This window comes from Labeo rohita, unplaced genomic scaffold, assembly GCF_022985175.1.
Source record: "Labeo rohita strain BAU-BD-2019 unplaced genomic scaffold, IGBB_LRoh.1.0 scaffold_2010, whole genome shotgun sequence".
In the NCBI taxonomy this organism is placed as follows: domain Eukaryota; kingdom Metazoa; phylum Chordata; class Actinopteri; order Cypriniformes; family Cyprinidae; genus Labeo; species Labeo rohita.
The window spans coordinates 1-11,558 of NW_026128232.1; the positions used below are offsets into that span (position 1 = coordinate 1).

Sequence of the window (11,558 nt, forward strand, 5' to 3'; positions counted from 1 at the left end):
AAGCAAGACCTGAATTGGGAGTATCTGATAGAAGAGGGACACAAAATATATGCATTAACGTCACTTTCCCGCCGGGACACGCCCCCTCAGACGGACTGAGTGGCAAAAGAGCCTTCAGCGTTCAGATTTATGAAAATGTGATTTATTTATAATAACAGATTTTTTTTTTTACATGTCTCCCATGTTTCCACAGAAAATCAAAAAACATTCTATCAATGAGGGTTCAGCCGCTTAGCGATAAATTTCTCTGTAACCATAAACTGAATTTCTTTTTATTTTTTCCAACAACTGGGTCAAAGTTTAATCTACATCTGGGTTCATCATCCTTACATATAGACACACCAAGTGGATCTCTACCAAGGTTATTATAGTTTTGCTTTTCTAAATTCGTTTTATTTTAATATCGTTTTGAAATTTGCAATAACATGTAGTTCATTAGTTTCATTAATAATTTTGTTAGTTTTAGTTTAGTTTTTATTTTGTGAGCACGTTTCTATTTCGTTTTTATATCGTTTAGTTTATGTTTCAGTTTTAGTTTTATATATATATCAAAATTACTTCCAGAGCACAGACCAACGACTTAATTTAACCTTGACGCAAATTTCATGCTGAGCTTGATTAGGTGGTAAAAGTATACAAGCAGTCAAGCATTTTTACTCCATAAATCTACACAAGTTGTGCTTATATTATCATAATTAAAAGCAGTAAAGGTGTGTTATATTATTTAAATATATAATTCGAAAATAAATGTCATTTGTTCATATTTGTTCATTTTATCTTATTTAACCATAATCGTGATACTGTAACTGTCATGTCTCGCTTACTTTCCCGCAAACAAATGCGCATAAATGGAATTAAATAAATATTGTCAGAGCCTTTTGATTTGCAGCATTGGAGCGTTGGATTCGTGCTGCAGCTGAAGTGACAGTATAGGGAGCGCTGAGTGTGTCGTATATAACTTAGTTTTATACGTTTTAGAACGTATGCACAGACAATCACATTTAGGCACTAAGGCATATTTAAATGTTCTTTTCATTTATGAAGAATTATAAGCGTGTTGTTCAAAACTGATTTTTCGCAAGATGTAGGCAAAAGTTTTATTGTTTACAGAATGGATGCGCGTTCTCATCTTTTTCTGATGCGCTGCTTGTCTATTTTTTATTTATTTATTTATTTATTTATTTATTTTTTGTTTAATTGCATGTTACATGAGAAAATAAATAATTTTGCCCTACTGATGCTAGATTTAATGCGGTGCCGGCGGTTCAGGTCGCTGTCTAGGCTATGTCAAACGGGCCGGGTCGCCCAGCAAACACAGAACGTTCCCCTAACGTTTCCCTATGGTTCCCGTTTGGTTATTTTTTTTGGGGGGGGGGAACCAAATGAGAACGTTCTAGGAACGTTCCCTGTAGGTTTTCTTTTTAATAACCTACAGGGAACATTCCCAGAACGTTTCCTGCAGGTAATTTTTAGGTTTTATTTTTATAACCTACAGAAAACGTTCCCTGCAGGTTATTTTTAGATTGCATTTTTACAACCTACAGGGAACGTTCCCTGCAGGTTATTTTTTGGTTCAAATTTATAACCTAAAAACAACCTTCCCAGAACGTTCTGGGAACCAAAAATTGTTAGCTGGGTCAGGTGCAGAATGTGCTGCTGTCGGATAACAGGTCGGCTGTTCTTTTTAGCAGCCTACTGTTGGTGCACGTTTACCAAACAGCACCCATCCAGGACTGTCTTAAACTGTTTTCATCTATCCGTCAGATAGATATCACTAATGACTTGCTTCTTGCGTCAGACCAAGGCTGCATCTCATTGCTAGTTTTACTTGATCTAGTGCTGCGTTCGACACTATAGATCATGACATACTAATAGATCGACTACAAAATTATGCAGGTATCCAAGGGCAGGCTTTAAAATGGTTTAGATCCTACCTGTCTGATCGCTACCACTTTGTTTATTTAAATGGGGAGTCATCTCAGTTATCACCAGTAAAGTATGGAGTGCCACAAGGATCTGTTCTAGGTCCTCTACTATTTTCAATATACATGCTGCCCCTTGGTAATATTATTAGAAAACACAGGATTAGTTTCCATTGTTATGCTGATGATACTCTACTATATATCTCAACAAGACCAGATGAAATGTCTGAATTATCGAAGTTAACAGAGTGTGTTAAAAATGTAAAAGATTGGATGACCAATAATTTTCTGCTATTAAATTCAGATAAGACAGAGATATTACTTATTGGACCTAAAAACAATACACCGAATCTTTTGACTTACAATTTACAACTAGACGGATGTACTGTTACTTCCACTACAGTCAAAAGCCTGGGTGTTATATTAGACAGCAACTTGTCTTTTGAAAATCATATTTCAAAAACAAAAACAGCATTCTTCCATCTTAGAAACATTGCCAAGCTGCGAAACATGTTACCTGTTTCTGATGCAGAAAAGCTAGTTCACGCATTCATGAGCTCTAGACTGGACTATTGTAATGCACTACTAGGTGGTTGTCCTGCATCTTCAATAAACAAGCTACAGATAGTCCAAAATGCAGCTGCTAGAGTCCTTACCAGGTCAAGGAAATATGATCATATTACCCCAGTTTTAAGGTCTCTGCACTGGCTACCTATTAGGTTCCGCGTCAGCTACAAAATAGTACTTCTTACCGATAAGGCACTTAACGGTTTAGCTCCTGCGTACCTAACTAGTCTTCTACCACGCTACAATCCATCACGCTCCCTAAGGTCACAAAACTCTGGACTGTTGGTAGTACCTAGGATAGCAAAGTCCACTAAAGGAGGTAGAGCTGAAAACATACAGCACTACCGAATTCTGCTACTAATTTATAGTGTTCTTTATCTGTCTGATTACGTCATTAATTGATCTTTACCACACATCTCTTCCATATGTACATCAAGCTACTACTACATATATTGTAAAAATGTCAATTTGGTGTAAAGCTGCTTTGCAACGATATGCATCGTGAAAAACACTATACAAATAAATTTGAATTGAATTGAATTGAATTGAATTGAATTGAAGATAACCTCACATCTATGATGCGCCATTTAAAGGTAGGCTATTTACAGTGTTGGGAAGGTTACTTTGAAAATGTAATAGGTTACAGGTTACAGATTACAGATTATTTTTGATTAAACGTAATAAGTAGTGTAACTTTTCAATTACTTTATTAAAGTAATGTAACATTACTTTTAGATTACTTTTCTAAATTTCTAATTTTTTCAACTGTTAATCATTTTGAAACATTTAAACCAGGCAGAGTTAACCTTACAGTAGCATTCAACACTGATTACTGTCAGACTTTCAAAATCCTTCATCACTTGAATTAAGATTATAATAAGGGATAACATACATCTTTATTTTGCGATAACAACTGGCTGAATGTACATTATCTCACTTATTACACAGCTGCTTGATAGATTATTAGATGTTTTGTGTCAAAATTATTAGACACGATCACTGATCTGAGTTGAATTATTTGAACACGAAGCTTCCATGAAGAAATCAGTTGCTAGCAAATTCAAACTAGACATTTTAGGGATACATTGCAGTCATACCAATTCTTACACAACATTTCACCACATAAAGTAGTAGTAGAGCGGAATCTGCAAAGGATCTCAAGACAGAATCGAACTCGGGTCACTGTGAGCACAGTTGTGCTATGTCATAAAATCACAATATAAATAACATAAGAAATAGCTGTGATACTGGGTTTGAAATCAAATGTTTGCATAGTTATGACAGAAAACACTAGCATCTAACAATGCCTTGGAAAAACAATCTTAAAAAAAAAAAAAAAAAAAAAAAAAGAGTTTATGCATAAACCCAAATAGGAAATAAAACAGTTATCAAATAAGCATGTGTTCTAAACTCCTGAAACATTGGTATCTCATTTTAGAGCAGTTAATGCAATTTAAAAGTCAATTAAATCTGTAAGTGGGGGTGGGTGTGTGAAAGAATTCAGATGTAATCCCCTTTGTAATCACTGGCATTTTTTAGAAGTAACTAATTTAATTACATATTTCTCAGTAACTAACTAATTACAATTACATTTATTTTGTAATTAAATTACACAATTCCATTACATGTAACTAGTTACTCCCCAACACTGTGGGTGCGCTGCAATAATATTGGTAATCGGTTAGGATTTAAAAAAAAAAAGTAGTGTGAGCCCAGCTTAAGCCAGCAATATAATAATTTAAGCAATAGTTGACTTAAAACAACCCAGCATATGTTGGGAGAAAGATTTAACCCAACCATCTGGGTCAAAATAACCCAGCATGTGTTCAGTCCAATATTTATCCAGCACAAGTTTAGTAGTTTTAAACCCAGCTATTTTTTTTGTTGTGGTCAAACTGACAGGACAAAACACTAAAATAAAATTTAGTGTGGAATGAGTTGATTACGGTCAATGGTTGAATAAGTGATACAAAAGAGTTTACATGCTAGACAGTTAAGTACATCATTTGTGACATGCATTTTACACTTTTGGGCCCATTTCACAGACAGGGCTTAAACTAAGCCAGGACTGGGCCCGTTTAATTAGACAGTTTTATTACATTTAAGTAATTTTCATAAATGTGCGCACATGCATACAATCACTTTCAGGTATTCAACAAAAGATGCACCACTACCACCGATGTGTCTTTAAAAGGAGTTTTATTTGATTCATGTATCCTGTAGCAAGTACTGAAGCACAATCATTGACAGGGGGACATGTATGTTGTCTCGAACGAATCACCTGAAAAGAAATGAGGGAAAACAAGCTCGATCATCTTCTTAAGAAATTAAAAAAAAAGCATGAATAAAACAACGGAAGCATACTTGTCTGATAGTAGTCATAAATATTGACGACTGCTGGCTTGAGATTCTGCACTGTAAGAAACCTGTTTCAGCTGAAGCCTGTAGCTCATCGGGACACCTTTGGGAAGCTGCGTGACAGAAGGGATGAAGAGCAAATACAGATCATTTCAAAGCAGTGTCACAGTAATGAACAGCAAAAATAACAGGATCAAATGGCAATATCTTCAAATAGGAGACAAAATCAAAGTCATTGTTAGTCTCACCTCTTTCAGATACACAAGCACGTGATCATCTTCAGCATCGACCCGCTGCACTAATGGAGCAAATGACTCCGGTGATGATCCAAGCTGTAAGAAAGTCCATCATTTACAACTCAAGCCACTTCAAGGACCCCAAAGTCACCTTAAAAATGGATACAAACCAGTGATGTGTCCGCGGTGAATCCCGACAAGAGTTTAATGTCCACCAGAACCATGTTAGTAGTTGGTTTTGCGCCGTTGTATCTGAATGAAGGGGAATAGAGGATAAAAGCAACAGGAACAAGGAAACAGTTGCTCTTTAAGACCAAAACGTCAATTTACACAGCAAAATGGCACAGAATTGCTTCCGACTTCACATTAAAGCATCTTTAGAAGGTTTATAAGCAGTTCTTACTTCACTGTGCAGTTCAGCATGAGACTGGCTCCAGGCAGCCGGCAATCTCCTGTCACCTTTGCTTCAACGCTTAGTGTTCTGGCAACTTTAACAGGTGTTGGGATGTTGTAGAAACACGCAATCTGTGATTGCAAAGCAAAACAACAGGAATTAGCATGAGCAGAACAGAAACAGAAGTAATGGAGGTAAATACACACCTGCACAGACACACAGCAGGATCCCTTCACTCTAACACTATATCTGCCTGGAAAGTTCTTCAGTGGCTTCTCCTGATAAAGTAGCCGATTGTCCCGATTCACATCAAAGGTATAAACATCTCCTGCTACTGACGACTGAACTGTAACTGTGCTGGATCCCTCCAAGCTGAACACTTGAGCAGCGTACACCGACAGAGCATGAAGAGCCACCACGGTGTCCTAAAACAAACACAAAATGAGCAGCTATTAAAAGGTATATTTGTCACCTTATTCAATGTCCTAAACACATTTTGAAGAATGCTGGCAACCAAACAGCTGCTGGTAGCCTTTGACTTCCATAGCATTTTCACCGATACTATGGCAGACAATGGCTACGGTTAACTGACAAACAATCTTCTGCTGAGCACAAGAGATAGAGGTCATACAGGTCTGGAACAAGTGCCAGAAATGTTCAAGTTGAGTGAAATATTTGTGTCACAGTCAAATATAGTTGCGTGAATATCTTAAGATATACCAAGTCAAGTACAGTGGTCAACATTTGAAGTGGATCTAAAGAGTTCAAAGTTGACCTAAGACAGGAATGGGTATCGGTTTGGTTTTAGGACAACTCTGAAAGGTTTTGATCCACTTCAAATGTTGACTATGTAGAGTTCACATCACTGGACATGACGTCACTCATTTAACACAGGTGAAGTGGTCAAATATTAATGGGTTTAAGTCAGCAAAATTGAAGCCCTCAATCAGAGGTTGGACCAAGTCATTGTCTTGCAAAGCGCAGTCAAATCCCCCGCTTTAAGCATGAAGTTGTAAACGAGTCATTAGTGCCATTTGCCCAAATTAGGGTCTCTGTATTAATTACTCCAGCAAATTTAAAATCAGTAATGTCTATAGTAAAGTATAATTTTAAAGATAGTGGAGTTTCATTGAGGAAATCAATCATTGTTTGTGAAGAAATATAGGCCTAAGTGAATTAATATTTCAAGTCTCATTTAGGTTTCATTTGTTAGTGATTCAGTGATTAACGAATCAGTCAATTGTCAACTTGCTAATACAGACACTCATTTAATCGCCACCTACTGACGAAGGTCTACAGAAACAGACAGCTTTATTTACGGGACTTATTTATAATATCATTTATAATATTTCGAAAACATTTATGGTACTTCAAGTCCTAAACTGATACAGAATGTCAATTACTGAGCAAAGCAATACATGAAATGAAGCAGAAGAGTGTATAAGAATAGTTACAATGTAGTTACTCGAGTTCGAGTAAAGTCATGGGACTCGAGTCCACAACCTGAGGGTGCTAACACCATGCTTTGCAATTTGAGCTACAGCCATTTCCTCTCAAGTTACTTTGGATAAAAGCATCTGCGAAACAAAATGAGCAAAAATTAGACAATCGTCAGGTCACCTGGGTGGAGGAAAAGCCTCCGTAGGGATTTTGCTGGGCCACAAGCCAGGTGACAATGCGGTTAGCATAGCCCAGATTAATTGTAGTTACAGGCTGCACCGAGAGAAAGGCTAGCAGTGCGTACGAGCTGATTTCCACTGCTAGAGTATCACCAGATGAAGTCTGAGACCAATGAAGTTTAGGACCTAAAAGAGGAGATGAAGAACGACAACAAATGTTTTATGAAAAGCACCATACAAATAAACCAATTCAAACCACTTATCAAGTCTCACCTTCAGAAATGGCAGTGTTGTCCAAGGCTGTTAAAAGCTGAGATCGTGTACTGGTCTCTCCAGCCAGACTGAAGGTGTAGGCGAGCAGAGCGGTGGCGTAAGTGTTTCCCAGGTTCCCAACGGAAGATCTCAAGCATGACAGAGCATTAGTAATGGCAGGATCCTGAAAGCGGAGCAAACAAGGTCAACTTTATGCAGTGCCTTTAAAAACTACTGTTGACTAATAGATGGCTATCTATCTCTCTATCTAACAAGCAGGTGTCAGAACACTAAAAATACCATTAAGGCGGCATTCTGTACCATCAACAAACAAGACATGCTCAGTTAATGCCCATATTAAAAGATACAATAGTTGAGCCTTATATAAGCATTACCATAAAGTTATAAATCCTTAAAACTAGTTTCACCAGCATTTACTTTTAATTTCTAGCTTTGACAGAAAATGTCAAATTTAAGAGCAAATCAAATTAAAACTTAAAAAAACATATGTAACGTTCTTACCGTGACAGGGACACCTAGTTCAAGCAGCGATGCGATGATGTAGCCAGTCATGGTGACATTGTCACCAACTCCACCCTAAAATGCAGCAGCATAATAGGTTTATTTAACAAAAAAAAAAAAAAAAAAAATCCTTCAGAGCCGTTATGCAGTTGAAGAAATGCAACATACCTTCATGTCATTGTGATACAGAGTTCCCTGCTGCATAAAACAGCCATCTGAACCCTGCTTGCTTATCAACCAGTTCTTTGCGCTCTGAAGGACATTTGGATCGATGTAAATGAAGTTCCTCGCAAGGCCAAAAGACCTCAGGACGAAGGCAGTCAACCTGGTCATGGACAGTCTTGTTACAATGTAAACTGCTTTAACAGTATCAAAGACTAGAAGAACTGCATGAAACTCACCATGTATTGGATGCATCGTAACCAAATGTGCTGTATGAACCATCACTGTGCCTGTAGTTCAGCTGTCCTTGGTATCCTGTTCAGGTCAAAAGCCACATGGGAATTTGGTCAGGAATGATTAGACAGGATGAGGCACGCCCAATGAACAGGACTTGATTTAGTCTCTAAAAAAAAAAAAAAAAAAAAAAAAAAAATTTGTTGTCCATACCACTCTGAAGGTAACCAATGGCGGTCGCTCGGATGGTTGCGGTGAGCTGTGCTGTGACTTCCAGATACTGCAGGATGTAAATATTGGGAGCAAGAACTATCATATTCTGCTCTCCACAGCCAGAAGGCATTTTTAATAATATCAAGATTCTTTAGCGCACGCCCCATTATGTCCCCAATGACTGAAACGGAACATTTGGCTGATCCCTGGATCACATTTTTTGCCAAATGTCACAATGTCCATTTTCATCAATGAACCACTTTACCAAGCACTGAAACCTGTGGATCAAATTTATCTGTAGGAGAATCTTCTGAAACGCTAGGCTACCATTTGTTGGTAGAGGGAGAACATTTTGGAAGCACTTAGTGCAAACAAACCTTTTGGACACAGTAACCAACTCTCAGTGATAGTCCTTTCTACTCCTTCAGCCTACAAAAACAAAACACACATCAATAAAAGCACAATGAACCCTGTCAAACCCCAGAAGGCTGCTCAACACTTACCAGAACAAGCAGACTTCGAGTGACTACGTCAACACGTCCTCTTGTCGGCACGGTCACAACTTCATTACCGCACAGAGACTGGGATTGATCGGCCTGAGCGCTGACTGTCACATTGACTGTTCCTACAGTATAGACAAAAAGTCAGCAACACTTCACATACAGCTCAACTTGGAAATTGTCCGAAACAGACCGAGAACAGAAGCTGTGAAAACCCATTTAAAGGTCTTCCTCGCATTGGCACAGAGACAGGATGAATATGTGTCACTAAGTGATCTAAGAGTGAAGCTTGAGGATGGTGCTGGAGTCACTTTAACCTGCCAATGAACAACATTGCACATTAAGCAAACAAACTGATATCTACTCTATGGAGCCATCATCTCAAAGTGAAACCAGACCATAATGCATTTGGACAGATAGTTGAAGACAGTGGCCTTCAGCTCAAAAGTCTCCCCACGGACGATGGAGTAAGGCAGGGAGAGCTCCAGGAAGAATGGCTGGAAGGCCGTCAGCAGAGCAGGAGGAGCCAGACCGAGACCTTTGGAGGACAGACAGAAGGCCTCAGTCTCCCATGTTGTGATTGTGTCAGGAACCTTGAGAGGAACTTGTGTGGATCCAGAGTCTCTGAAGAAAGGACACCAGAAGTAGAAGTGAAGAGAACAGAACAGAACAGGAGTACAATTTGTTAAAATGGCATCAACTGCTGAAAAGTGCAGAACAAAGCCACTAACCCCACTTGAGCGAGTTGCCAGATCCACGTTTCTGGAAAGTAAGTCCTAACAGTCACATCAAAAGAGGAACTGCTCTCACCTCCAGCACTTTCTGCAACTGCAGCAGGAGCCATTTCAGCCATTGCAAAAGCAACAGGCTCACGGAAAAACATAACTGAAACCAAGAGAAAATCTATTAATATCAAGTCATGTTAACATTCAATAACAGACACTGCAAATCTTTGAAAACTCTTGCGGATTTGATCACTACCAGCTACAGCTAAACTGATTGAACCAACAAGTCATGTGGCAAATTTTAGATTGAGAACCTGAGACGCACCATCACGGAAGTTGCGATAGTAATTCAGGCCTCTGTACGTCAGGCATTGCGGTTCTCGGACAGGCAAATTGGTTGCAATCTTCATCCCCATACCCTGTCAGAACAACAGGTCAGAAAGGACTGTGAATTCAGGGAGTATTCGGTGACTGATTGCAAACCAATTTCTACCTTGAAGGTTTCATAAGCTTGGTCTGTAGGAACAGCTCGACGCGGTCGAACATTCAGGCACTCCTGTTCATCCTCAACACCCAAAGGATAATCTGATAGTGATTGCACCGGGAGCAAGTTGAACACCTATAAACAGCAGGGAGGGGAAAAAAAAAATGGTAGTCTTGAAACAAGTAAATCACCGAGTGCTTATCTAGTTAATAGACTCAAAATAGAGTCATGGGTAAGGGGACTAAACTTAAGAGCCCACATAAACAATGCCACCGCAAAAAGCAAAGTGAAGTCAGCCATAACATGCTTGTGTTATTCTTGTCAGATATGAAACTCATTAAAACTTTGCTTCAAGAACTGATTAGTTGCACATAGATACCGCTTCAGCACTCAGACGTCTTCCAGGCTCCATGATCAGGACACTCTGATCAACAGCACTGAGGCCACACAGGGAACCTGCTTGAGCAGAGACAGTCAAAACATTTCCCTCACCAGGAACAGCTGTAGCCGGAGAGAACCGCAGAGACACCTGAAACAAGCAGCTCACAACGTGAATGACATGGTCACAGCTGCCCACATGAAAAAAAAAAAAAAAAAAAAAAAAAAAAAAAAAAAAATAAGGGGGGGGGGTGGAGGAGGATGCTAGATGTCCAAATACCTGGTTTGAGAAACAGGTTTCCGTGTCAAAAGCCACATTAGCAGCCACTACGTTCTCACTGGGCAGAGCACAGAAGGCCAGAATCTGCACTACTGGAGCCATATTGACACCAACAGACAACTGAAACGACACAGTGCCGCTCGTGACCGTATCAGAATCCCTTGCTTGAACCTTCTCAAACCCATGCAGAACGATCACTCCTCTGGACAAGACCTGACAGAGGACAGAAAGCCAGACTGGTGCACAAAAGGTGCCAGGCAAACAGACCATCAAAAACCACAATGAATATCTATATACCATATAAATGATGTCAACACTGTAGTCGCCAGTCTCTCCAACAAAGGAATACTTGACAGTCACTGGATATGCAGCACCACATTTCAGTGGCTGCTCAAGCTTCTCTATAGTCAGTTCACTAAACGTTGGACTGATGGGAGTAGCAGTTTGAAGCAGCAGAATCACCCTCGTTTCTGTACTGAAGTATGGCGATTTATAACCATAAACAACCTGTGGAGTTGCACTTGCCTGGGGAACAAACGAATGAAATTGGCTTCTTGCAAGAGAAAAACTTTACTCAAAAGGAGGGACAAGCCGTACCACCAGATTCAGATTAACTTCAGGAAAAGTAGCAGTGTCGAGGGAGAACACAGCCAGTCCATTCTGGTTTGTAGTCAGATTCAACAACAGTTTGTTTGGCCATTGGCTGCCATCC

The 11,558-nt window shown here is 39.2% G+C and overlaps 1 pseudogene; it reads right to left on the minus strand.

Moving 5' to 3' along the window:
- Positions 1 to 4,671: 4,671 nt before the first annotated feature.
- On the minus strand, positions 4,672 to 11,554 carry LOC127159231 (pregnancy zone protein-like; annotated as a pseudogene).
- Between the last annotated feature and the right edge of the window lie 4 nt (positions 11,555 to 11,558).